This window comes from Haemaphysalis longicornis, unplaced genomic scaffold (assembly GCF_048455015.1).
Source record: "Haemaphysalis longicornis isolate Haplotype H1 unplaced genomic scaffold, Haemaphysalis longicornis Haplotype H1 scaffold_1, whole genome shotgun sequence".
Taxonomy (NCBI): Eukaryota; Metazoa; Arthropoda; class Arachnida; order Ixodida; family Ixodidae; genus Haemaphysalis; species Haemaphysalis longicornis.
In genome coordinates this window covers 192567828-192594473 of record NW_027526203.1, presented here as the reverse complement: position 1 = coordinate 192594473, position 26646 = coordinate 192567828, and the positions used below count along the sequence as shown (strand labels likewise).

General features: G+C 46.7%; 1 protein-coding gene and 2 long non-coding RNA genes across 7 annotated transcripts in view; 1 reads left to right on the top strand and 2 right to left on the bottom strand.

Moving 5' to 3' along the window:
- The window catches only part of LOC144140443 (uncharacterized), a 253062-nt gene that overhangs the window by 107390 nt on the left and 119026 nt on the right, over nt 1-26646 (bottom strand). The window lies entirely within an intron of this gene.
- LOC144140416 (uncharacterized) lies at nt 49-3182 on the top strand. Of its 2 annotated transcripts, none has more exons than XR_013316350.1 (2): nt 49-182; nt 2800-3182. It is a non-coding gene; the product is annotated as an uncharacterized LOC144140416 (long non-coding RNA). The 2 variants fall into 2 exon arrangements; XR_013316351.1 differs by having other exon boundaries at nt 2603-3182.
- On the bottom strand, nt 4551-6038 carry LOC144140432 (uncharacterized). Its single transcript, XR_013316352.1, has 2 exons — nt 5834-6038; nt 4551-4703 (listed from the first exon to the last, which is right to left on the bottom strand). It is a non-coding gene; the product is annotated as an uncharacterized LOC144140432 (long non-coding RNA).

Sequence of the window (26646 nt, the reverse complement as noted above, 5' to 3'; positions counted from 1 at the left end):
TGCGCCCTCAAGCGTATTTTTTTTCTTTCTTTTTATTTTCTGTCTTTCCCGCGATGGCGGATTTGTTGTAGCGTATGTGCGGTCGTCGCTTTTCAGCAGCGGCGGGTTAAACCAACGTTTATAGAACCAAATAAACGTTGGGTTAAACAACGGATCGCCAGCGATGCGACATGGTGAGTGTGGTGAGTACATACGACCAGTTTGTTACGATTCAATGCTTTTAATACTTCTACGCTTCCTTCTTTGCTGTCCCGCCCTAAACTGTTGTCGCGAGGTTTCACACTCGATCCGCGAGGGCAAATTAAACGGACGATCATTGTAAATTTACCGCAGCATCTAATGACTGTTGGAATCCGTTGGCATTAGCTATTAATAGTGCCAGTCTTTGGTGTTTCGCAGACCAGCTGGTTGCTCAATCTGAATGCAAACGAATGAAAACGCAGCACACATTAGGTAGGTAGGAAGCCAGCGACGCGGATGAGACAACTGGCTGCCTTGGCATTTAATTACAGCAAAATGTTTGCACCAAGAAAATTGATGAGCTATAGCGATCGCCATCCATCACGTTAAAACCACATTCTCGCAATCTGTGTTCCTTAACTGAAAGGTATACAAACGTTGCTTTGTACATTGTTCGCGACGCTGTTTCGTCTCACTTTCGCAGCTTTTTTCAGTCTCTCGCAGGGCATATTGTCGCGGCATTAGTTTAGTATGCACTCGTACGGCTAAAGTCAAGCCTACGGATTGTCACGCGATGAAAGACTTCGCAACCCCTTTGGCTCTTACTCGGAAATAATGTTGGGGCGTTGCTATACCCACCAGCACACAATAAAACAGAGTACAGTGCACGTGCCACACACTTGTCTATAACAGCGAGTTCATCTTCATTGAACTACCTCTGAAAACGGCGGAAACAAGCTTTTACAAAAACTGCAAGGCCAAAAGTGGTGGGTAAGATTTAAGAACGCCATGCCATAGTAGTTTTCTTTATATCCTTTTCGGGCGAGGAAGGATGAGGCTAGAAGTATGACAGTTGTGTTATAGATAAGTGTGTTGCTCTCTGTACATACTATATCACCGGTGGTTAAGGAGCTAGGGATAAAGGAGTGACAAAGAGGGAAAGGAAAACTGTAAGTTAGCTATCATTTTTGACAAGTGACTTTAAGGTACCCGCAACATTTTTGAAAGTACAAGGGCAGTCTCACCAAAACTGAGAACCCTGCATGATTTAGTAACGTGACGGGTTGGCCTAGTTGATATTCCATTGCTCGAACAGTGTAGGGCAATAAAATGGACAGGGACTGTGAAAGGACAACACAAGTGCGCTACTACAACTGCAGTTTATTATACAGACACTCTTTTTAAAAACAAGCTAAGGACAAATAAAACTGTGCAGAAAGAAAAAGAACAAATGAAGGGGTAATCACGTGTGATTAATTCTGCACGCTCAGGCACCCATCAACCCATGCGCCATTGCAAAATTGAATTTCAGTTCAATTTCTCTGCCTGATGGTGCAAGTGATGCACGCCAATACACCTGTCTTATGCAGTCTTGAGTATTTGCTGCTTCTACTTTTTATTTTTTCATTGTTGAAGTTTGCTAATCGGCATAAAAACTACCTCCCTACTGTGCCGATCGCTCGATCGACTGCAGCGGGTGGAGCTGAGATTGGGTAAACCATTCAGGCATCATTGCAATGTACCTGGGACCCACTGCAGTGGCTATAGTGTTGTGCTGCTGAGACCAAGGACGCAGGTTCGATTCCCGGCCATGGCGGCTGCTTTTCTGATGGAGGCGGAAAGCAAAAACGCCCGTGTGGTCGAGATTCGGTGCACGCTAAAGATGCCCAGGTGGTCAAAATTAATCCCGAGCCCTCCACTACAGTGTGCCTTTAGCGAAGGTGTAGCTTTGGCACAAACCCCACAAACAATTATTCAAGCATTGTACCAGGTGAAGAAAAAATAATGTAAAAAGGTAAATAAGTTTGCATTGTTTTCCGTTCATGCAAATAAATTAAACATGCTGCTGGTCATAACAGAAATTTCAGGGTTCAGTTTTTTGGTATGAAGGCCTCAGGTACTAGTGCTCCCTTTAGTACGTGTGATCAAATGCTGTGTGCTGGCCACCAGACCCACCCGCAGCTTGGAGAACATCTTGTACAGCCTTCTGCTCAGTTATTGTTGGCCAACTGCTAAGGCCCCTGTTGTCTACCTAAGAGCTGCTTGAGAAGTAGTGCGTGTGTGCAAGTCATGCAAATCAGTTAGGCAGGCAGGTGAAAGTGTTATTTGGTGTGTTAAACCCGAAATTAGACTGCTTATCCTTCCGGTTTATCAACCATTCCTTGGCGCTGTCTTCATGTGGCACCCAATTTGTGATTCCCATTATAGCTACTCAGGACCATAGCCAGATTTTTTTTTTTTGGGAAGGGGGTAGTTTTCCCGAAGGCAACAGTAAGTATTGCTTACATGCTGCCTGGAAAAGGTTTCAGGAGGGGTTCAAACCTCCAACCCCCCCCCCCTCTGGGTACGGCCCTGTAGCTACTGCATGTAATTCAGAGTTCAGCTGACCATCATCTGAAGTGAAACTTTGCTTCTTTTGCAGCTGACCATGGCCACGGTGACTGAGACACACTGGGCCATCTTTGGATGTGCAGAAAAATGGAGCAATAAATTTGTACACTTTAATAACGAAATACTTCTGTTGAATGGTTACCTGTGCTACCAGAAAACTTTTCTTTGAGATTTATGGGCCGATCAAAATTCATCACATAGAGGTAATTGCAGGGCATTATTTTCTAGTACCAGGGTCCTTTCACCCGACCGTGGTTCCCAAGAAAGACATGGAGTCCCTGGAAAACCACACCTTTACTGGAAGTCCCGTTCCCCCAAGGTCCGATCATCAGCAGGTCACGCTGTGCACACCTAGTCCAGCACTGTTGGCGATGTTCTAATCCAGGCCATGTCGTGCCACATCTTCGTCTTCCCCTGGGACATATCCCGTGGGATTGATCACCGCCACCATTGTCCGGTTACAATTTAAAACGACGCGCAAGGAGCAGCATAATGGATGAGCAGTTGTACACAAGCAAATTACATAGGCAAAGTTACACATGCCGTGATCCCCGGCTAGTCATCATTTGTCTGGCTGAAGTGCAGAATAAATGTCTTTCCATTTCTGACCATTTTGGTGTTGCCGTGTCACTTCCTCAGCAAGTGTGACAAGGTCATGCGAGGCGACAAAATGAGCCATAATGGAGTAAGGGATACAACAGGAGTTGCAAGTTGTTTGTTTTCATCACGTTACTATTAGAGATGAGCCATAATGGAGTAAGGGATACAACAGGAGTTGCAAGTTGTTTGTTTTCATCACGTTACTATTAGTAGACTACCTATAACAAAGCTACCTTTTCAGTTCTTATGAGGTTTCACTGTAAATGCCATGAAAAAGTAAATCCCCGTTACTCAAAGGGGCTTACTCTTCATTTTTTCATGAAGAAAAAATGAATGTTTGGTTCATTGGAATGACTGCCTCATTAGTATGACACTGGCACGCATTATGGGACGCAGTGCAACTGGCTGAGGCAAGCAAAAGCAAACGCAAGTTGTTAGGCAGGGCTTATGAGCTTGAAAAACAAGGTTTTTTTTTTTCATTTTATAATAGTAAGAATCAGGTGAACAGTGGAACTTGAAAAACTTATGTAAACTAAACAAAAGTACCAGTGTGCACTGATGTACTGTGCACACTATGCTTGTTAGAGCTGCTCAGCAGTATGGCGCTTTGGAGTTTTCTCACAACACTGGCCGATTGGCGTAAACGACATCGTCTTAGATGACCCTATTTCTTGAGCATACCCTATATTTCACGAAACGATTACTACATGCTGTAACAAAGACAAGCCAGAAATACAAGCGAGGTGCAAATACGCTCAAAAACAAAGTGAGTATGGGCCTGAGTGCTATTCATGCGCCATCTAGAGGATGGGCGGTAAACGAAGCAATGAAATTATAAGGCATTTATTTTGCCACAGGGCATAGATGAGGGAGTAGGAGTTGATGACCAAAGTTAATTGAACATGAAAATGTTCACTTCGCAGATGAAGTCCAAGAGGGAATGATGATGAGGCCCATGTATCCATGAAGTGTATGCAGTTGCGTCGCCTACGCGGAGGCCTGTCACCGCAAGATGTTGCATCCTTGTTGGATGCAAGGCAAGGTTTCCCTATCCGCTGCAGCCCTAGTTAACGTGCTCAACATTCATTTCAATTACCTGCCCTAGATATATCATCGCTGACATCACAAGACACTATTTAGCGAGAGGATTGAAACTTTGGCTTAAATTGTGTAATCTCTCAATGAATAAGGCATCATTCGCTGCTTGGCAAGCAGTAGGGGCACTATAAGACACCCAATGTTGTGAGTGAAACTGGTATTTTGTCCTAATGGCCCCTTTAAGGCGAATAAAAGGTTTTCTCTACAACAGGATTTGTAGCAACTGTGAAACTTAGCAAAGAACTGTAATGTTGTGGGACAGCAGATAAGACGAACCATGGTTGAAGGTTATGAGCGATCTATTTACAACATTTACAAAATGGCCATGAGAGAGTCAGTGCTGGCTTCACCCCCACACAGCTTCTCCCTCGTCATTGTCATCAATGGTAAGCCATGGGAATTTTCGTCCACCATGCCCCGTGACAGAATGGCACCTGTAAAAATCAAGGAATGGTCAGGGTTACTCATTAAAGGCCAACGGTACTCACACTTCAGCTCGGCCAGATTTATCAATTTGTAGTAAGTACCACCCAACGCCGCCTGTATAAACATTGCCTGACACGTCGCGTGCTTTTCAATAGGAAGGGTAGGGACGCTTAGTTCAGCCACTCATCCGCTATGTGGTGCGCGCCGGCGGACATTTCGCCTTACGTCACTGCTCTGGAGTCGCGAACGCTGCACCCACTTCTATGACGTGTGTCTGTCGGCTTGCCTGTTGGGTTTCAAGAGCCGTTTCGCTCACATCTTAGGCCGGACGGGGCGATAGTTCTGGGGCGCGCTGGGGATCTTGTTCAACGTGTCGCTCGCTTTACACTTGCTGCATTTTCCCAAAGATAACCGACGGAGGAGGAACTGAATTATATGTGTAAGAACATATTAATTGTCAGGTAGATAAATAGTGAACAGAAAAACGATATTTTAGGAAGGCACAGCCATTATTTTACTGATGTTTTTTTTCTCTCTGGAGGATTTAGGGAGGAAAAAATTGCCGGCACATTTTTCATTCAGGCGCACGCTTCCACCATTACTTTCGAAAAATATCACGTGCTTGTATCATGATGAGATGTTCATATGGAGAACATGCAACAGGGTTGCCGCTATTTAATACTGCAAAAATTCCTGAACAATTCGCAGCTTCTAGGTTTTGATGCATAAATAAATAATTGGTTTTCTTCGTTTGCTGGTGTGATTATTGGACCTGCTTGGTACGCTGGTCATACGCACGCACCTTGACAACAAATTTGTCACGTGTTTATATTTGGCAGAGGCATAAACAGTAATATTTAACAGCCTCTGAATGCATTGCAACACCACAACGAATGTGATGCACTGTGCGGAAGAAGCAGGACATGGAATATTATTCAATATTGGGGCTCTTCGATTGTGCATAGTCTGTAGACGTTTCCTCGTATTAGTCCAAGGATCGTTCGTTTAATTTGTCCTCGCGGATAGAGTGTGAAACCTCGCGACAGCAGTCTCGGGGCGGGACAGCAAAGAAGGAAGCGTAGAGGTATTAAAAGCATTGAACCGTAACAGACTGGTCGTATGTATTCACCACACTCACCATGTCGCATCGCTGGCGATCCGTTGGTCAACCGGCCGCTGCTGAAAAACGACCACCGCACGCTACAACAAAGCCGCCATCAAGCGAGAGACAAAAAAAAAAAGAAGAAAGAAAAAGTACGCTTGAGAGCGCAGAGATCACGACCGAGCAGTGGTATGGTAGCGAGAGTAGACTGTGTTGTTTTTATTGTGTTTTATTGTGGAATGTCGCAGCGGCGAAGCTCTCGTGCCCCGGGTTGATCGCCCCACACCGCACCTCAAAAAGACATCCGTATAGGGGGAGAAATGGCTAGGAACGCTGATTGGTCAATGTGTGTGACGTCATTAAAATATGCATGACGTCATTATTTTTTGGCGTTAGATTTGTTTGTTTAGTTGTTGTTTCTCCCCAGAAATTTTTCCCTAGTCTTTGGTAAAGCGCCGCTAGAATGCCTCCCTAGTCTTGCCCGGACGCTCAGACGCGAAAGAGAGAAAAGGAGGAGTGCGAGTGGGAAAGGCGAAGGGCGCTTGGCTTTTCCGCCGTTGTGCACACTCCCTGCGCTGCGCTCTGGGACCTGCCGGAGCCGCCGGAGCTGTGCCCTCTGCGCTAGCCTGTGCTCATGTTACGTGAAGTGTTTCAATCGGCATGTTGTATTTCGCTTTCTGCGACGGCCGCGCTGTGGATTGAACGCCTAATCATTCATATTCTAACGAAGTTACGAGTGCTTCAACCGTGCCTTTGTTGGATTTCGCGTTCTCAACAGGTGTTTCCCGCCGCTTATGCACTTACGTGAAGCGGCAAGTGTTTGGATCAAGCCGGTCGTGGTTTGGGTCACGACAGCCGGTCGTGGTTTGGATACACAGTGTGCGCTACCGCATCCGCTCCTCATGCTCTTACGTGAAGTGCTTCAACCGTGCCTCTGTGCGTGATTACGCGTTCTCAGGCGTTGCCCGCTGCTGTAGATTTCGAAGTGCCTCAACCGTTCGCCAATCGCCGTGTATATGAACCGGTTGTTTCTCGAGCGTGTATCTAGATCTACACCATTCACCCTGTGGTGATCGACCGCTGCTGTAAAAGTTATAAAGTCAACCTTTAATTGTCAGGTGTTGCCCGCCGCTGTGGATTTCGAAGTGCCTCCTCAGCCGTTCGCAAATCGCCGCGTGGTTGGAACGGCTGTTTGTCAAACGTGGATCTGCACTGTTTACCCTACATGGAATCAGCTTAACCTTTGGCCCGAAAATTGCATTTTGTGCCCTGATTGTTTCTGTGCAGACCACTGGTGCAGACAACCGTGTTGCTTCAGATATATTTTTTTTCTAGCGTTCCGTGCTGACGAGACGGCAATTGGAACTCCCTAAAGTTTCGTCAGGCGGAATGATAACTGGCCAGAGTCCTTCAGTGATTTACTATTGCTCTATTTCACGCCCTCGGCGGTTCGCAAATCGCCGCGTGGTTGGAACGGCTGTTTGTCAAACGTGGATCTGCACCGTTTACCCTACATCCCTACATGGAATCAGCTTAACCTTTGGCCCGAAAATTGCCCTGATTGTTTCTGCGATAGTGCAGACAACCGTGTTGCTTCAGATATATTTTTTTTCTAGCGTTCCGTGCTGACGAGACGGCAATTGGAACTCCCTAAAGTTTCGTCAGGCGGAATGATATCTGGCCAGAGTCCTTCAGTGATGTACTATTGCTCACATGCGTTGCCTCCATCAGGCAGGATGACCTTTAATTGTGTTATTCAGTAAAGCTTGGGTGTTGGGCTAGTTGGCATGAAGACATGAGGAAAAGCAGAGCGCTGAAGTTTAAAAGACGACCACAGAATAAAGGAGCAAACGAATCACACCAAGCGTTTCGTTTGTCCCTTTATTCTGTGGTCGTCTTGTAAACTTCAGCGCTCTACGTTTCCTCATGTCTTCATTGTGGCCTTTGGTGTGTGCTTCCGTTGCTTAATCAAATTTCGCCCCACGTTTTCTTTGGCTACAGCCACGGTAGCCATTGTTTTCACCTGTCGTGCAGTTCACATGGTGAGAGCAGAATTGCTTAAAAATGCTCACTTCTGGAAGCATATTTGGGAAACTGGTCATTATAATGCAATAGCCATCACATCAAAGGCTATGTGACAAACTTGCTAACACCCACGCTTTGTAATCGGTCTGCTGTACGCTGAATTTGCGCACGAGACACTCTTTTAAGAGTGAAGTGTACATGCATGTGTTGCTGCAGGCCAGCTAACAGTGCTGAACTGGCTGTAAAAGTTGGTCTGCCAGAAAAACCACAATTTTTCAAAGCCTTTTCTTTTATTCATCGAACTGGCTTTTTCTCTTTCGCTTTTTGGAAACATATCAGGGCACGTCACAAAGCGCCCAGAGCAAGCCAAGCCCGACTATTCAGTTGTTACCGCCTTCTTAAAAACTTTTCTGATTGCCCTTCACTTTTCAAAGTTAAGTTCTGTCATTCTGTTACATTCTACCTAATGCTACCTTGGTGTGGCGGCGTACAGCAAAATAGGCCACCCAGCCCCATCTCTTTGCAGGCAGGGCATTATGACATCGGCAAAGCTTCCCTAGGAACGCCCGCAGTGGCACCACCTAGGAAAAGCTGCTACGCGAACATGCCTGCGCCATTGATCAAAGCATTTCACAGCCGTCTTGTTTCCTGCTGATTGTGCTCATAATCCCCTGCTGTCACTAGCTGCTTTATCTGTATGCGCTAAGTCACTAGCTAGGTACAGTACTACAGTCTTTAGTGCACCCACATGCATGCATTTTTGTGGCTGTGCTTGTAGGCAAGGCAAAACATTCTGATGAAATCGACACTGCAACAAAGTGTGGGATGAGGCATCATATTTTATGTTTGCTAGATGAGGTTTTTGTCTTTTAAGAAGCACAAGATCAGGAAAAGTTCTTGCACACATTCATATCCCAGCATCAGTGTTTGCTTCAGAAGAATGCTTCGACTAGTTCCACCAGTCATGTCTTGACATCCGCAATTAGTAATGTCACAAGTTGTCGTGCAGAACAATATATGGGGCAGCCGTGCCTGTTTTCACGCCACTTTGGGAATTTTCATGCACTAATAAAGTACTGCTGCTGCAAGTGGCATATTATTTGTATTCACAACACTGTAATTACTGATGCTGGCCAACTTGCTTTTGCACTTTAGTGTCTCTTTAGGCGTCTGTATTGTACCGTAAATCCATTAGGTCCCTCCTGGGCAGATGTGCTGAACTATGCTCCTGTGCTATGTCGCTTTTGCATCCCAATATATTTACTTCCTCTTTCTCTCTTTTTAAGCATAGCAGCAACCTTTGAGGTGCAAAAAGTGTCGAAACATGAAAAAGTTCAGTGTAGTTCTTCGTGCTTGAAATGAGTGAGCTACATTCTGCGCATATTACACCTTGTGGCATTTCTGCTGCCCACAGGCCTGAAAGAAGGACACGACAAGTGCTTGACTTGCAACAAAGTTTATTTGTTTGCACCACAAAGATATGCAAGTACAAAACATCAAAAGCAAGAATCACAAGCAGGAGCCTGCGTCCTAGCCTTAAAAAGGTGGCATTATGCGAACCATAAAAACACAGCTTCAGTCATATGCATACTCCTATCACTCAGTACATTCACATTAACAACTTCAGCAATTGTAGCAGCACCCACACAAACAAAGCACAGCAACATCTCTCACTAAGTGCATTGGCAAAAAAATTCACCTACACAGTCTGTACAGATGATTAACAAGCAAAGCTGTGACATACAGTTGCTGTTTTATGTGTGATGCGTGGCCTACCCATTGAGCTGTGCTTCACAGAGTAGCTTGCTGCATGTGCGCTCTGCTGCGAGAGACGCCTTAATGTTCCCTTTGATGTGGCATTCCCAAGTAGCACTGTCGGTAGGTGTGAGAGTGTAGCTGCGTCATCTATAAACCTATAAGCCAATCTCTGTCTTTGTCGAGAGTTCGACGGAATGCCATCTGGTCAGGTAAAGGCATTTGTATAAATGTTGCAACAAAATTGACGTTTCGGGATCCGTATGGATCCCTTGTTCATAATGGATTGATGGCTTAGCAGCAGGCTCCTAAGTAGCGTTGAGCGCATGACGTAATGTACGGGAGTACACATGATTTAGAGTGCCAGATGATCTGTTGATTGTGTTGCTTGTTGTCTGAATTGTTAACGATTCAAGATTGAGCCTCGTTGCGAAATTCTTTCCCAGCGACCACTACATAATTCAGTCACACATTTCCCATCAAAGTGCGAGCAGCCAAAAAATTGGCACTGCGTGCATAACAAATTGGAAGAACTTCCGAGAAACCACCCCCGCTGATCGGATAACAGTCTCGAGGAATGGACTACCAAGCTCATTCAAGAGGCAAGAAAACACGCCAAGGAACTTTCCCTTACGCAGGATAACCCAGCCATCGATGCCCATCTCCTCCACCTCTGGGACGCCCGTAGAGGGCTAATCAGGCGGTGGAAAAAGAACAAGACGAACCGCAAGCTGAAGATCCGCATTGCGGAAATTACGGCAGAAGCTGAAGTGTACGCCCGTGAGCTGAGCCAGCACAACTGGACGCAGTTCTGCAACAAGCTGCAAGGAACGCTGGGAACCCGCCGCACATGGTACCTGCTCCGTTCCCTTATGGGCCCCGGTGAATATAAGGCGGTCGCAGCAGACCAGCTTCGCCGATTAATCCACAATTACCCGGGCACAGAAGAAGACTTGTTGGACGAACTTATTAAGCAAGCCTTGGCGCCCCCACCTCACGTCCAACCCACCCAGGCACCTGACTACACAGGCGATCCGAATCCCAAAATGGACGAGCCGTTCTCCATTGCTGAAATCGAGGCGGCAGCGTACAACCTCACCCGAAACACCACTCCGGGTCGAGACAAAATCCCTAACAAATTATTGCGAAACCTCGACCATGCCGTCCTAGAAAATCTTCTAGTCTACATCAATGAGTGCTGGCTGGCTGTTCCTTGCCCCCACAGTGGAAACACGCAGATGTCACTTTCATCCCCAAGCCCGGCAAACCCTTGAACTCCAAGAATCTGAGGCCTATTTCTCTGACCTCATGTGTCGGCAAATTGTTTGAACACCTGGTTTACAACCGGCTCTCGCCCCACGTTGAAGACAACGGCTACTTCCCTGACACGATGTACGGCTTCCGCCCACATCTGTCAACCCAAGACATACTACTTCAGCTTAAGGAGGAAGTGCTGGACGACTTTAATAGCCACAGCAAGCGGTCCATCTTGGCCCTTGACATTAAGGGGGCATTCGACAACGTTTCTCACCAAGCCATCCTTCAAGGCCTCGCATCTACAAACTGTGGCGAGCGCACATTCCAATACTTTGTCTCCTTTCTAACCCAGCACACAGCAACAGTGGGCATCGGGCACCGTCGATCCGACGCATTTAAAACCCTGCCAAAGGGCACTCCGCAGGGGTTGGTAGTATCCCAAATACTATTCAACCTCATAATGAAAGACTTGCCACCCCTACTAAAAGCCATCCCGAATCTTCGCCACGCAATATACGCGGACGACCTAACGCTCTGGGTCCCCACTGGATCTCCGGGCGACCAGCAAGATGCACTTCAAGCAGCCATTCAGGTCACCCAACAATACCTGAAAGCCCGAGGACTCGATTGTGCCCCCCTTCTAACCCTGTGCAAAAGGACATATAAGAAGCGTCCAGATCCCATACCAGATCCAGAACTTACCATTAATGAGCAACGCGTCCCCAATGTCCCACTCCTACGCATATTAGGCCTCACCATACCAAAAGATGGCTCAGGCGCTCAGACTATCCTTCCCTTGCAACGGACTCTTGACCAGCTCATTCACCTCATCCGCAGGATCTCCCATCAGCGACTTGGGCTACAAGAAGCTGACACCCTGCGCATCATTCACGCCCTCCTTATTAGCCAGGTTACGCCACCGTATTTGGCCCTGAAACCCGCAGAGAAAGAAAAGCTAAACATCGCCATACGCCAGGCCTACGAGGCCGCCCTTGGACTGCCTCCAAAAATACCAACAAGAAAACTTCTACAGCTCGGCATCCATAATACATGGGAGGAACTGGAAGAAGCTCATCGCATCTCCCAATTCACGCGACTTAAGCTCACGCCAACCGGCAGGGCTACACTTACCTGGCTCGGCTACAAGCCTCCCCCAATATACGAACAGAGGCAACGCATCCCTCTAACCATCCGACAGTACATCACAATCGCACCCATTCCCAGAAATATGCACCCCATCTATAACAAGGCACGCCGAGAAGCCCGGATACGAGCCCTTAGAAAACGCTTCCCCAACTCTCCCTGTACTCGTTACACGGATGCCTCTCCATACCACCAACAACCGGAACATGCCGTGAGTGTCACCGGAGCCAACAGTGCAGAACTGACGGCCGCTACAGTACACACGACATCTATTGAGGCAGCAGAAGGACTTGCCATCGCTCTAGCCGCCACCACTGGAAACGACTACTTCACTATAATCCACCTGCCGCAACTTCCTGCTAGGTCGAATAACACCCACGGCCTTAAAAATTCTGCAAAGTGTGCACCAGCTCCCGGAAATGCACATCATCTGGACCCCCGGACATGAGTCCTTCGAGGGGAACGAGGCGGCACACGCCGCTGCCCGCGTTCATACACACCGGGCCGTTTCTCAAGAAGGCGAAGTCACGCAGCCCCTTCGCTCTCCCAAGCCCGCTACTCTGAATTCTTACGCGGACATCCTCGCCCATTACCACCACGAACGACGACGCTTCCCGCCACCACATCCCCATTTATCCAGAGCACAGGCGACTGCCTTTCCTCCATGCCATGTACCCCACCCTCTACTACTCAACGTGTAATTTCTGTCACCAACCAGGCACCCTGTACCACATGGTATGGGAGTGTCAGAAAACCCCATCTCTTACCCCAAATCCTCACCCAACGTACGAGCAGTGGGCGGACCAGCTGGCCAGCTCCGACCTCTCAGTCCAGCGTATCCTGGTGGAGAGGGCTAGGGCAGCCAGCGCGGACCAGGGCTTCCCGGACTACAGGAGGCCCCCCACCTGGCGGGCACCTGAAGCTCATCTTAATAAAGTTTATCCACTCCACTCTGTGGCTATGATGCGCGCGTGGTCCCACTCTATCTTGTGGCCCATCTTCTCGGCATGCTCTGCAAGTGCATTCGTCACGGTGTGGCCCTTGGTGACGTCATTTTTGTGCTGTTTAAGACGCCGGCAAAAATTTCCGCTTTCACCAATGTATACCAATTCGCAGTCGGCGCATGGGATTTTGTAGACCACACCAGGGAAACGTGGCCGAGGGAGGATCCTTTATGTTAAGCAAGTCACCCTTGAGCTTGCTTGCTTGCACATGCGCGATCTGCACACCACGTTTTCTGAAGACACGAGCAAGGGCTCCACTTCCAGGCAGTTCCTCTACAAGGACATGACATTAGTGTATCGCACGCCGTTCGATGTCACTGAGCTCTGCACCTTGCTACGGTTTTGCCTGTCTAACACTTGCTTCTCGCACAAAAGCGAATTCTACAAGCAAGTTTTCGGTACCGCTATGGGAGCATCTATTTCAGTCACGACTGCAAATATTACAATGGAAGCAATTTAAAACAAGGCATTGGAATTATTTTAGCCGATACCCAAGGTGTTCCTGAGATACTTCGATGACTGCTTCTGCGGTAAGGTGTACATCAGACAAACCAGCCGATGCGTAAATGACCGCCTCAGGGAACATGATCTTTCCATGAAGAATGGCACCGGGTCGCATTTGCCTCATCACTACCACGAGTGTGGCAAAGGATGCCTTCCGAGACTGACAGAGACAATCATTATCGGAAAGAGTCGTGACACCTTGGCACAAGAACTGCGCGAAGCGTATTTTATCAAAAAAAAAAACCAGCGCAGGCTGTATCAGTGAAGCATCGCTATCCCTGTTTTCGAAGGAGTACCGGATCCTAGACAACATGCGATAAAAAGGTGTGATTGTTGTCTTCAGCTGTGGCTATTTTGTTTTTATAGCATCTTTTTCAGATTTATTATCCTTTGTGTATGTTTGTGCGTTTGTAGACAAGCTACTTATATCGCTGTCTTTCCTTGGAATAAATCAGTTGTTAGTAGCGCATCTGTCTCGTCGTTCTTCGTTTTTTCTGTCCTCGTTTGTAGCGCTCGATTTTCCTTAAGCAATGAACCAACTAGCCCAACAGCATATTTTACTAAAAAAGCGGACCCTGATTTACGACGCTACTTGCCCGTACGATTTCGAAAAGGAGCTTTTGTTATAGCCGACGCTTCAGCTATCACGTCTCTCTCTTTGAAGGGAACAAACCGCACGCGGGCTGCGATCGATCACTGTTTTTACCATACAAACAGCTTCGCGAATGTGCAAACAGCTTCGTGAATATCAACCCAGTATTTTTTGCCTTGCTGCCCATCGGGAAACGAATTATAAAACGGATCTAAAACGATAAGCCAGCTTCCACAGCTAAATGATGCACTAAAGCACGAAAACATTTCCTATCTGCCACTGTTTTCTACTTTAACCAGAGACAGGTGCTGCTGAAAACATTTTACTTTCAAATAAACTAAATCTAACACTCAAAGTAAATACTTCACTTGGGAATTGCACTTTTAAAAATCTAGTCTATTATTTAGGAGACGAGAAGTTTCGTTAGTTTTCGCACTTGACGAAGACGACGGCCGATATTTGTGCTGATGTATTTGTTACTTAGAGAAAGGCTGATTTTGGCTCACTTAGCGAGTGAGGCAAAAGTCACACAAGCGTTTATAGCCGCGTGTACAACAACTCTATTTAGGTCGTCAAACTTTTGAAAAGGTCTAAAGGATAGAGGTGGCGTTGGGCCAGCCCAAATATGGCCCATATTGGACGCGGGATGCAAGCGGCCAAAAAGTTATAAAATATCTTTTTTTTTTCTGTGGTAAATGCAATAGGAATGACAAATGTAAGGCATGTGCTCATTTCGCGCTATTTTTATCTTTGAGTAAAAATTTTATTTTTAAGTAAAAAGAGGTTTGCTAACACCAAGACATTCGCAAGCGCGTGAATAGTTTGTAGGCTTCTCATCTTTCTTTCTTTTTTTTTTACATTGAAAAAAAAAAAAAAAGAATGGCGGATACGCCTGCCTATGCGGTTAGTTTAAACATGTGATGGCGACGGCGGTACAGCGCGCTGGTGTAGCAGAGAAACCCCGGGCGAGCACATCCCTGCACCTGGCGGAGCGCCCTGCAAGTCGCCGGAGAAATGCGAGCTTCACGGGACCGGTTCCCCAACCTCCGTCACAGGCAGCTCGGAACTTGTTTCGGCAACTCTCCACCAGGTGCAAACGTCGTCTGCATGGAGCTACTTTGAACGATGGTACCTAGTGTGCAGTGTGCTTGCGAAGCTCAGGATTTCGCCAAGGTGATTTTAAGAGCTTAGACTGCTTATTTGGACAAAGAAAAATTTGAGTGCAGTTGGCCTTTAATGCCGAGACATGTGCATTTAAAAATATTGGAGTTGATTTCCCGTGAGTTTTCACTATTCATTTACGACTTGTAGTGCCATTCACACACCTCCGGAGAAAACATAACCCTAAATGAAGAGGCCCACACAAGGGGCACCCTATTAGGTGCCTTCTGTCCCTTCTGTAGTCCGAGAGCTTTGGCGTGCGGCACCCCATCTCTGACGCTGAGGTTCAGGGCGTGAGGACCGCTTGACCTTCTTGCTAGCCGAGCTCTTGGCCAGCAGGCACTCTACCTGGTCCCCGGTTGACCCCAGGGCGACGCCTGGCAATGCTTGTGGGCTGGACCTTGACGGTACAGCCGCACCTCCGGGCGCTGGTGAAGCCTGCCTTCATGGGCAGGCTCCTTCCTGGGGCTCCTTTCTGATCTAGTGCATCTGCCGCAGCAGCTGCTGAAGGGCAGTGGCATAATATGGGTTGCCAGCAGCTAGGGAAGGCTGGCGCCACCACTCCTCGTAGATCTTCTGCAGCTCCGCAGTGTCCTACGAAAAATTTGTTCAGATATACCACAGATTTACTCAAAATTTGTTGCATCTCCTATCTTTACTATTGTCTTCTTTGCACTGTGAAGTAATAAGGGTGTTCCGTAGGTATTCAACTATGGGCCTACCGGGAAACCCATTAGGGCAGAAAAATGTTCACAGAACTCACCTTCCCCTGCCAAGCTTAGATAACCAGTTTGGACCAGAGAATACTACGCAGGTATTTACAGATTAGTTTCACAAACATTAATGCATTCATTGAACTAAAATAAAACACAAGAAAAAGCTTTGTTTAGTGCCATGTTCAGTTACATAATAATGACTGATTGATTGATTGACTGCGAGGTTTAAAGTACCGAAACTACACCTTGCTTATGAGGCGCGCTGTAGTGGAGACAGCTGGGGTTTAATTTTGGTCACCTAGGAACAGCTAGGAAGAGTTAACGTGCGCCGAAATCTCGACACACAGACGCTTTCGCTTTTCACTTCTATCAGGAAAATTGCTACCGCAGCCGGTATCGAACCCATGTCCTTGGGCTCAGCAGCACAACACCATAGTCACTTTAGTCTCACAGAACCCAAGCAACGCCTCTTCAAAATCCCAGGGTTCCTCAAAGCCTTACTTGAGAGCCCCTGACCTAGTGCTTTCGCAAGGCACCTTTTTATTCACAGGGCCTTAGTGGCATACAAGAACTATTCAGCGAAACACACAGAAAAAGATTAAGACCAGAATGTAAAATTTTACATCTCAAAAACTTGCACTGTGCAACTGACTATGTATCTAATGGTATGAAATTCGATCCTGGCAGAGTCTGTTTAACACTTCTTTTAAGCTGGGCTGAAGACTGTCCCACCTGGTGGGGGCCCCTAACACCAGCACAGTGCTGTTTAATGAAAGTTTATTCCTCCTCCTCTTAGCACCCTCCCTATGTCAGAAAGGGCCTCGGAAGACATACGACAGCAGGCATACAAAATTTCACACTAGCTGTGACATCTGAATACTACTTCATTCTTGCTACCCTTTACATGCATTGGAAAAACTTGTTCGTCTTGCTTCTGCTATGATGCTACGCAGTCATGTTGGATTGCCTTAATTTTTGGAGTGTCTTTTTTGGCATCCTGTAGCCTTCTTCTACTTAGCTCCTGCAATTGTACCTTCGTAAAAATAAATTTTACTACAAGAGACCCCTGAAAAAATGCATGCACGTGGTTATAAAATAGGTAGCTCTTTCCAAAAGTGGAGTGTGTTGCTGAGAAACAGATCCTGTTCAGGTGTCTAGTTGCTACCTAGGTGTCCAGTAACTGGAGTAAGGGTCACAATTATTAGGCTTTGCTAAAATAAATGCACGAGCACAAGCCACACCTCAACACCTCACGTTGGTGACTGCTTCCAGTTGAGCCCTGGGCCTCCAGCTGTGGCTCGGTATCCATAGGCAGCTGCTGCTGTTCAGGCTTTGCTGCCACCGGTTGGCCTTGCCCTGTGGGTGTGCTGGTGCTGGCTTCTTGGGAGTTGTCCTGTGTTTGCTTTCCCAGTCAAGCTTCCTGAATGCCCTCTCCAGACATGCTGTGAACAGTTAGGAATCGTGAAAACTGACTGTGAATCAGATCGAATATTCTCAAATACGAATAGTAGAAACCAACCACGAATTACATATATTCGAATGTAAATGGCAAAAGATTACTGCAAATGAATTATTTTCAAATGTGAATAGTGAAAATTCACTTCACATTGAATTTGATTCAAATTGCGCATTGCTCCCACGCCAGGCTGCTGTTAGCTGTGCCACGTATAAAGATGTATTATGAGCTGCACTGTTGTGGCGAATACCACACGCCCATTTATTCCTTCTAAGTGGAACAAAAATAGTAGAGCGAAGGTATGTACTGAGACATATGAACGTCTGGGCCATAATTTAAAAGTAGTTTTACAAGCACAGGCTTTCAGTCAGGCTGTGCCATCTTCATTAGGACAGGTGCATCAGACAAGTCTAGTTAAGTGCGCCGTGGCTGTGCATGTGCTCATCGCAGCCTTTCTCACGAATTAGAGAATTCAACACTGTAGAACAGATTTTCTGCGATACCTTTCCGTCTACACTGCATGATAGCTTGCTTGAAGCTGAAAATTAAACTGAGAGAGATACCATGTTTGCATAAACGTTGCCACAGGTCACATAAAAGTAGCAATATATGGAGTGTGCTGGGGTACATAGCTACTTACAATGTTCAACGTGATTTGGTGCTCTTCTGTCCAGCTTAGTGAGGGGGCTCACTCCTTTGTCGCCATACTGCCCTCTCCGCCACCCGCAGAACCAGTGGTAGACGGTGCTGACAGGGGGATTTACAGCGCTGCTAGCGAGCAGGCCCTCACCGTCCTCCTGCCTTGCCAGCTTCGTTTTATGAGGAGCTAGTGCGGCTGCTGGGGTCGTATCATCTTGAAAGTAGCGGAAGAATGCGGCACTTTTGTCCGATGTGGGTTTTAGAAGGCGAAGCCCATCGGCGCAGTCGAGCCCGTGGTTGAGCACCTCATGCAGCTTGATGACAGCAGTCGGCGAGACTGGCCAGTTGAGGAATGGGTCGTTCTGCTGAGTTGCTTTTGTGACTTCCTAATTTTGACATCTACAAATGCTTAGCAGTAGTAGAATGCTTTCCGGCAGTTTCGTTCAAGCTTCTGTGCTGACACCTTCACTCCTTGTGGAACACAAACCTGTAAAAAGAGAATATCACAAATTATCTCAATTCTCAAAATATTATTTAAAGCTTGATATACGACTAACCTGCAATATATTTTTTTACTTAAATTACAATTGTATGAAACACAAACGTGTTAAACGGTAATATTATGAATTATTTTAGTTGTGAGAATATTATTGAGAACCAGATATGCAATCTGTAACCTGCAAATGTTTTTTTTACTTCAATTACCCACTTCATCTGACAAGTTTCACAATCAGACAACTAAGAAATGCTGAAGTTCCAAGGTGATGCGCATACTGTATTAAAGATGTGCCTCCAAGTCATGTTCTGATCTACTTCGCGGAATAAGAAATTGTACAGGTTTAGCACTCGCCTTTCACTTAATTTTCCCATGTACGAAAAATGGCGTTTTAGGAAAATTTGTGTTGGTACCAAGCAAAAGAAAAAAAAAAAAAAAAAACTTGCTCAATCGCTCCCGAAATCGAAGCGGAACAGTTGCATGTTATGCTCTTGCATATAACACAATTCTCTCCAAAATAGGACAGTTATATGCTTCCCACATTTCGGTTACGTTTAAATCCACTGAACACGTAATAACACGACACGTTTAAAGCCTCTTTTAAAGCATTTTCAGTTGGTCTTTTTTTCCTCCTCAGCAAGGGGTGCCCCTTTATAAACCGAAAGGGGCAGGAGATAATTGGCTAAAAATCATTCATCTGTGAAAATGTTAAAAGCATGACACACATGCTTGACTCTTTTTGCTCGGACCATACTATGAAGCGTTATTTGTTTGTGAATTAGAATTACATCACACATTATTCTGATATTGTTTAATCTTACGTAAGGGAAAATAAATTAATTTGAACATGAAGTGAAATGCGGATTGTTTTTGCACGGGTGCTTCAAATCGTGGTCAAAAAATCCCAGCCCAACTCAATGTAACGTAATTTAAGCTATATGTTCTTTCACCTCGGCCAAGAGAACATACAACGACGAAGTTCAGCTGTTCTTCCCTTTGAAATTGAGCGTGAAAGACGGCGGCATCGATGATTGACCTGTGGCGTTGTTCAGCGTGACGGAAGCAAGTGTGATCAGTAGTAACCAGATTTTTAAGCCACCGCTACTGTAATAAATGCGTAGCAAAAAAAAAAAAAAAAAAAAAAAACTCGCTGGTGTAGCTTCGCAACTGCAACTGATCAGTCTGTCTTGATTTTACCAGGTCGGGTAGGGGGGTGATTTGGCAACGCCTCCGAGGACCTTGCCACAATAAATAAAGACACTGCCGAAGAGCATCTATGGTACCTCGTTGGGTTGGGGGCTCCCAGTCGACGATCCACGACGCACGGTTGCCTCGCCGTAGTAGTCAGCCATGCGTACGCACCCCCGCACGAAGCACGTCCACGTTATCGACGCTGGCTTTGCAGTCTAACTCGAAAGGTTGGTCGCGCCCGCGCATGTCACAACGGCTGAAGAAATTAACTGCTACTTCGCCGTCGAACTAGAAAAAAACCGTAAAATTGCAGCAAACTCTACGCCACTGATGCTGCTGGTGCCGTGAATCGCGTCACTTACGTGAACGAGCCCTAAACAAGAGCAGAGGAGTGCGGAGTACGTTTACTGCTTTGTTCGCACGCCGGCAGAACCAGCCTAAACATCAAATAGCAGGGAAGGAGTGCGGAGTACGTTTGGTGCTTTGTTCGAACTTCGCACACCGCAACGTTTAATGGCGCAAGGTTTGTTTTGTATTCAACAGGTGGCGCACCGCAAACGCGCAATTTTTAAATTGTAAGCCGCGGCATTCGCGTTCACGTCTCCGGCTACGGATGAGATTTCTTTTTCTTGGAATGCATTTTTAGCATTTCTGCGCGTACTGTAGCACGATATCACGTTACTGTGATCGCCTACAGCATCAGCAACCATGCTTAAAATAAGACATATTCCCGCTGCATTTTTTATTCAGTGACAAAAAAGTAAATTCTCAACAAGAAAAGTGGGGGGAGGGTTCATTATGAGAGTAAATACAGTAGCTCTCATTTCAAGCACAAAAAACTACACTGAACTTTTTCATGTTTCGACACTTTTTGCACCTCAAAAATTGCTGCTATGCTTAAAAAGAGAATGAGGAAGTAAATCTACTGGGATGTACAAGCGACATAGCACAGGAGCATAGTTCAGTACATCTGCCCAGGAGGGACCTAATGGTTTTACGGTACACTATAGACGCCTAAAGAGACACTAAAGTGCAAAAGCAAGTTGGCCAGCATCGGTAATTGCAGTGTTGTGAATACAAATAATATGCGACTTGCAGCAGCAGTACTTTATTAGTGCATGAAAATTCGCAAAGCGTCCTGAAAACAGGCACGGCTGCCCTGTACATTGTTCTGCAGACAACTTGTGGCATCACTGATTGCGAATGGCAAGACAAGACTGGTGGAACTAGTCGAAGTGTTCTTCTGAAGCAAACACTGATGCAGGGTTATGCAAGTTTAAAATGAGTGTGTGCAAGAACTTTTCCTGGTTATGAGCATTTTAAAAGACACAAACATCAGCCAGTAAACATAAAATATGATGCCTCATCCCAGGCTTTCTTGCAATGTCGATTTCGTGGGAATGTTTTGCCTCGCCTAGAAACACAGCCACAAAAATACATGCATGTGGGTGCACTAGAGACTGTAGTACTGTACCTAGCTAGTGACATACAGATAAAGCAGCCAGTGGAAACAGGAAAATTAGCACAATCAACACGAAGCAGGACGGCTTTCAAATGCTTTGATCAATGGTGCATGCATATTCAGCAGCTTTTCCTAGGTGAGTAGCGCCTGCAGGCGTTTCTGGGGAAACATGGTCAAGTAGCGCGGTAAAGACGGGACAAAAGTAGAGACCACACAGGACTAGCGCTAGACATCAACTGAAATTTTTACTACACACATCAAAAGATATACAGGAAGGGCGCATGTGTGAACATGCTCAAAGCACAAAGAAAAAAGACAAGGTAAAGTGGTGCATTTTGTTACGCACGTGACAAGTTCGCATCCAGATAATCTATTTCTTTTTTTGATGAACTAATAGATGCCGTGCTTACACACTTTTCACCGGCTTTCATGATGCACCACGCTTCAAACAATTCACGGCTGGCTTGGTCCTTAAAACAGCACAATGTTACTGTCTTCTCGTAAATTGGAACACAGTGTGGAACGCACCGGCAGCGGCGGCAATGGTCAGCTAAATGGCCCCCCGCAGCGAGCGCTTGAACAGCTGTACGGTGCTCCCAGAGCCTGTCATTTATGCACCTACCAGTCTGCCCAATATAGCATTTTCCACCAGATAGAGGCACTTCGTATACAACACCTTGTTTGCAACCAACAAACAGCGTGGCATGCCTCTTCTTCGGTTACCCTTCTTCTCGCCATTCACAGCAGAGCACATTCGTGCTAGTTTTTCTGGGGCGGAGAACACAGCGTCGGCACCACATTTCCCCGCCACCTTTTTAAGGCGGTTGGAGAAATTGTGCACGTAAGGGACGACTACAGGCCTCCTTTCTTTGCGAGGTTCATCTCGCCCTTGACGCCGTGCCCCTCACTTGACGTCACGCAATAGGCTTTCAACCACTGCTGCTATTACTTCCCGAGGGAAGCCGGCATCTTTCAAACGTGCACCTTGGTGCTGAACACTATCGGCGACTTGGTGCTGACAAGACTTCTCGAGGGCAACGCGAAGACAGCTAACGCCAATACCCCTTTTCACTATCTTCGAATGCGCTGAACGATAATCCAAAATTTCCTTTTTTGACTGTGGCTGATACGCCAAACACACGCGTGTTCCACAGAAATTAAAACACACATCGAGGAACTGCAAGGACCCATCATTTGGTAATTCATGAGTGAATTCCAAGCCGTCAGAGCACTCCAGAAATGTTTTCTTAACTGTCTTGACTAAAGGTTTACTTCTTCTGGCTTCACCGACCTAGTAACAATCATGTAATCATCGACATATCTAAATATCTTTGCTGTCTTAGCCGTGTCAATATATGCCTCAATGCTGCAGCGCCAGACAAACGTCTTCAAATTTTCCTTCTTCCCACACACCATATCCGACTGGAATAATCTGCCTGTATCTGTTGTCTGCAGCATTGATGGGATTGAACATATTGAAAATTGAGACAGTATGTTTTTACAAGTTACTGTATTTTACCCTGTGTTGTCGGTTTGTTTATATTTGAGTGATTCCTGCTTGGGTCCTGTGTGGGGCCTGCAGTATGTCATAAATAAATAAATAAATAAGCTGGTCCGCAGCAACACATGCAATGTACACTTAACTCTTAAGCCAAATACAGCCACCATAGCACATTGTTTTCACCTGTTTTGCAATTCACACAGTGAGAGCAGAACTGCTTAAATATGCTCCTTCTGGAAGCGTCATTTGGGAAACTGGTCATTAGGAATGCAATAGTCATCACTTCAAAGGCTCTGTGACAAGCTTAATAACACCCACGCTTTGCAATTGGTCAGCTGTACACTGAATTTGCACACCAGACACTTTCCTAAGCGGTCGCCAGCGACAAAGAAAAAGGGGGGTGGGGGGTCACAAGAGATTTGAACCCTGGAACAACACATTTAGCAACGGAAGCGCACACCAAAGGGTCATCCTGTCTGACTGAGGAAATCGTCCGAGCAGTAGTAAATCATTGAAGGACTCAGGCCAGTTATCATTGCGCCTGCCGAAACTTTAGCGAGTTACAACTGCCGTTTCGTCAGCACGGAACGCTAGTGAAGAAAAAAAAAAAAAAGAACGAAAGCAACATGGTCGTTTGCGCTATCACAGAAAAACATCGGGGCACAAAATGCAATTTCCGGGCCAAAGGTTGAGCCGATCACATGTAGGGTGAACAGTAGATCTACGTTTGAGAAACAGCCGCTCCAACTACGCGGCGACTGGCGAACGGTTGAGGCACTTCGAAATCTACAGCGCCGGCCAACACCCGACAACGCGAAATCACGCACATAGGCACGGTTGAAGCACTTCACGTAAGAGCATGAGGAGAGGATACAGTAGAGCGCACACTGCGTATCCAAACAGTTGCCGCTTCACGTAAGAGAACGCGAAATATCCAACACAGGCACGGTTGAAGCACTCGTAACTTCGCTAGAATACGAAGGATTAAGCGTTAAATCCAAAGCACGGCCGTCGCAGAGAGCGAAATAAAACACGCCGATTGATACACTTGTCGCTTCACGAAAGTGCCCGAGCAGAGGCTAGCGCACGCCGGCAGCCTAGAAATATGTGCTAGTCTGCCGTCCGCCGGCCGCGAAGGGGGCTCCTCCGTGATGCATGCAGCGGCGGCGCTGCAGTCAATCGGAGCGCGGTGGCCGGCCGGCGCGATGGGCAGCGGCGGACGGCGCTCTGCCGTGCCGCTGCTGCCTTCGTAGTTCTGCCCTATTTCTGGGCGGGTTCAGCCCATTTTAACTGCCCCTTTTCGAACCCTATCCGTTTCTGTCGACAAACCGGATTAGGCAAATAAGTTGGTTCTTACCAGTACGAAGAGTTTTAACCGAAGCGTGAAGTGACAGGAGTACGTTTTCGCGTATTATGAAGGATCGAGCCTTGTAAAAACCGCGGAATCGTGTCGCTACGCCCCCGAGTATGTGACGAACCGATTTCGACACATACACGGGGGCTTCGGGAACACTGCCGGCACGGCATCGTTTCCCAGCTTGGAAACATCATGCGGGACTTCAGCTACATTACCAAGCAAACAACCCTTCTTTGTGAATACCCCCGCCGTTGTTAACTGATGGATTAGCCAGCGCGTGAAAATGAGTGTGTGGTGTGTCGGCGCTCCGCTTCTTTGTATGGCTCTTTGTAACCGTCTGTCTTTGCACTTTGCAAGTTTCCCAAGATGTCCCCTGTACGTGTATGTAAATAAAGCAGCTCGAACCGGTGCCTTCTGACCTTTCGCATCGTTGATCTGGAGGCCCTTAAGCGCACGTCTTCGCGGCCCCCTCAGTTACGTCCAGTCAACTGGGAATCTGTTAAATGTAAATGCCGAATAAAAAAAAAAAAAACGACGTGTGCACATGCCCACGAAGTTTTATCACCTTCAGTCATCATATACGGTGATTTCCCCATAACTCGAACTCGGATATCTCGAAATATCGGTTAAGTCGAATCCTTTTCTTGCCGTGCATATTCCTGCCATAGGCAACATTTTCCACCCTTTGTCTCGAAACGTCTTTTCGGGGATCACGGATATCTCGAAATGTTGACAAAGAGGACGCAATGCAACATTCGCTGCAGGCAGCTGATAAGCTCTCGGTTAAAGCTTAGCTTTCATTACGAGCCGAACACCGTCGCGAACGGCAAATTTGCGCGGGTTACGCACTGTGCGCGGCCGATGGCCCGTTAGCGGAGTGCTGTCTGACGCCTACATCGTTGATATAGCTGGGGAAGACGCTTCTGATCATGTGGACGACGACGTGTCTCAATAAGGGCCAAAAACGGCAGGAAAAAGGAAAAAATATGCTTTGCCTGCTTCACAGCAAGATAGAATATGGCGTTGGCGACCAACAGTTGATGCGGCATTGAGAGCTTGAGAACACTTTTTTTGGGACCAGATGCGAAGGCGAAACAGGCGAGCATCACGCAGTTCTTTTTCCGCAATACCTAAAAAAATTGTTTTTTTCTGCAAATTATTTTGCCTGTATTCCGGAAGCGCCCCTGTGCATCGGAGCGTTTGTTACCAGCGCTAGCTCTTATTCCAGTGATCTGGCCATACATTTTTCGCATTTCGCTTAACCCAACACTCCGCTTACCTCGAAATTGTCAAAAATTTGGGTACTATCAAACCTCTTTTGCGTGCCTGTAATTTTCGGGAATACCAAGATTTGAAATATTCGCCAGCAATGGGTACGTGATATTGATTTTTAATAACACCCGGCTGCAAATCAGTAACTTCGCTTGCATTCCTCATTGCACAGGTTAATTCTTTTTGATCACCCACACACTCGGAGTGAATTACGAGACGCACGCGGGGAAAGCAAAACGGAAGAATATTTGTGTTATGGCCAATCATTATAGTCGCGGCTGTTTGAAACCAAGGAGTAAAGATATTGAGGTTTATTTATACTGTGATGACCATATATACCTTGCTTTATCCCCCCTCCCCTCGCACTCTGCCCAAAGTATATAGGAACAAGTTTTTGCTGGCACAACATTTTACTCAAGCTTTCGCTTTTCTTCTTGTCGGCCTACCAGCCGGCTGCGCGCTTGTCACCGTCAATGACGTTCGGGAATGACTCGGTAGTTTCGATGTGGAACGAACGCAGCTTCTGGTGACGCAGGGAGCTCTTTTTGAACGGGATCTCACTGTCTGAACATTTATGGTTGAACGCGAAGCTTTCTTGTGAGCGATTCCTTGTCGTCTGAGTTTTGACTTTGACTCGCACGAATTATGGACTTATGATCGCGCCGGATTTGACATCGACACTTTGCCGTTTGATTTAACGCGAAGCAAGCTTCGTGTTCAACCATCGTTGCGGAGTGGAGGAGTGGATAATTTTTCTGACTAATTACATGTGCACGTCCATGCACTCCTCTCCAAATCCAAACTGCTTTGACCATGTTGGAATTGCGCAATGAGATAGACGTCGGCTTCATAACGCGATGGAGCCAGCTTCGATTCTGACCACGGGAAGCGTTTTTTTTCCTCTCACTTTACTCACAAACATCACCGTCGTCAGACAGTTGGCTTTCCTGCAGTGCTTTTTCGAGGCGACATAGGCCATCAGTGAGACATAGAAAGCTTCACTTTAATAATGGTTCAAGCGGTGGTAGTGAAACGCACGGCTGCGCTGGTTGCTGCGGTTTCATCCTTCGGTCTCACTCGCGAAATTTAGCGGCCGCAAAGAGGCTCCGTAGCCCAATTCGCAAAAAACTCGGGGCGTGAAACTAAAAGGTCTTATAGTACTATCGTACCTTCAATTGTGAGCTGATGTACCTCGTACCATTCGATTTCACCGCTCTAAGTGGCCGACAAACCCCGTTGCGCGCTCGCGCTCCGCGGCAGTAGCGCGCGGCACAGGCCGACCTGCGGCCGCTCTCGCTCCGGCCGCTCGGGCGCTCCG